Source organism: Moschus berezovskii, chromosome 17, assembly GCF_049115385.1.
Source record: "Moschus berezovskii isolate FMDL1 chromosome 17, NW_MosBer_1.0, whole genome shotgun sequence".
NCBI classification, from domain to species: domain Eukaryota; kingdom Metazoa; phylum Chordata; class Mammalia; order Artiodactyla; family Moschidae; genus Moschus; species Moschus berezovskii.
Genome location: NC_142476.1, coordinates 70,242,796 through 70,244,813, shown reverse-complemented (window position 1 = coordinate 70,244,813; position 2,018 = coordinate 70,242,796). Strand labels below are relative to the sequence as shown.

At 42.3% G+C, this 2,018-nt stretch overlaps 1 pseudogene; it reads left to right on the top strand.

Moving 5' to 3' along the window:
* Positions 1–410: 410 nt before the first annotated feature.
* Positions 411–1,799, top strand: LOC129550991 (small ribosomal subunit protein eS4 pseudogene; annotated as a pseudogene).
* Positions 1,800–2,018: the final 219 nt, after the last annotated feature.

The following is a 2,018-nucleotide window of genomic DNA, read 5'->3' as shown; positions in this document are numbered from 1 at the left end:
ACCAATGGACTTGCCCTTGTCCATCAACCAGTGGCCCCAGGCTGAGAGAATGCCTTCCCTTCAAAATTTTCTCAAGGAACAGACTTAAGTAATCTCTAACAGGAGATAAAACAACTCAGATATGCATGCAGTGGTTCAATATGATTGATGGGCCAAGTCCACTGGGTTTATACTAGAGTGGGTAGCCTATCCCTTCTCTAGGGGATCTTCCTAACCGAGGAATTGAACCAGAGGCTCCTGCATTGCAGGTGAATTCTTTACCAGCTGAGCCACAAGGAAAGCCCAAGAATACTGGAGTGGGTAGCCTATCCCTTCTCCAGGGGATCTCCCCAACTCAGGAACTGAACGGGGGTCTCCTACATTGCAGGTGGATTCTTTACCAGTTGAGCTACCAGGGAAGCTTCACCACCATGGTGTTGTCTTTTCCATTATCTTCTCAGGAGCAGACCCTTCTCTGGAGTGGAGGGGTAGAGTAGGGAACAAAGACAGCTAAGTGAACAAATAGCTTTCCCTTTGGGGCCTGGGGACAGGAGAAAGTTTGGGAATACCATATGTGAATCATACTGTACTAAGTATAAGCTAAGTATAGACTCTCTACATGTATACCTTTTTATTATAATAAACCCAAGTTAAAGTTGAAATCTTTATTTAGATACTAAAAAGCAACAAAATTCAAATTTACCACATCGATTTAATCTGAACATTAAATTTTTTTTGTTGAATCTAAGTTGACATATCACATCTGCTATCTTAGTACGTGATAGCTTTGAGTTTGTGAGATATATATATATATATATATATACACATATATACACACACACTCATTTAATATACATGTATATACACACATATATATACATATCATATGCTCAGCCATATCCAACTCTTTGCAACCCCATGGACTGTAGAACACCAGGCTCCTCTATCCATGGGATTTTCCAGACAAGAATACTGGAGTGGGGTGCTATTTCCTCCTCTAGGGAATCTTCCCAACCCAGAGACTGAAGCCTGTGAGTGAAGTCGCTCAGCTGTGTCTGACTCTGTGACCCCATGGACAGTAGCCTACCAGGCTCCACCATCCATGGGATTTTCCAGGCAAGAATACTAGAGTGGGCTGCCATTTCCTTCTCCAGGCTCTTTCATTTCCTGCACTGGCAGGCAGATTCCTTATCAGAAGCGCCACCTGGGAAAACCTACACACACATACACACACACACACACACATATAAATAATTAACCAGGCTAGGCGGAAAAAGAAAGAGTAATAAATTGATGACCAGGTCCAAATTGATATAACCTACCCTTCTGGTTTTTTATGAATGTTATCGGAATTGACAAGACCAGAGAGAATTTCTATCTGATCCATGCCACCAAAAGTCTCTGCTATTCATTGCATTATGTCTGAGAAGCCACATACAAGTTGTGCAGAGTGGGCACTAAAAGAATCCCTCATCAGACGATCCATGATGCTGATACCAGCAGCTATCCAGATCCTTTCATCAAAGTGACAGACACCATTCAGACTGATACAGAGACTGGTAAGAACACCAGTTTCATCCAGGTCCAAAGTTTGGTAACCTGAGTTTGATGATGGATGGTGCTGACCTGGGAATAACTGATACGATCACCAACAAAGAGACATCCTGGCTCTTGAGATATGGTTGATGTGAAAGATGTCAATGGCAGCAGTTCTGCTGATCTGGCTTCCTGACATTTTTGGTCTTGGCAAATACAACAAACTATGGATTTCTCTTAACCAAGGGAAAGATGGCTATCTCACCATTGCTGTAGACAGATAGACTGGTTGCCAGTGATGGGGATGGAGAGCTCCTTATGGCTAAGTAGAGATATTACAGCACAGAAAACAAATACAGAACCCCTTGAGAAAAGTGGTATCTTGCCATGGGTGTGGATTCAAATTCACCCTTCTTGAATTTATGTAACCTTTTGTGATAAAAGCTTCCACCACAGCACTTTCACCAAAGACTTTAAATTCTCAAACTGCCAGCCTTTTCTTC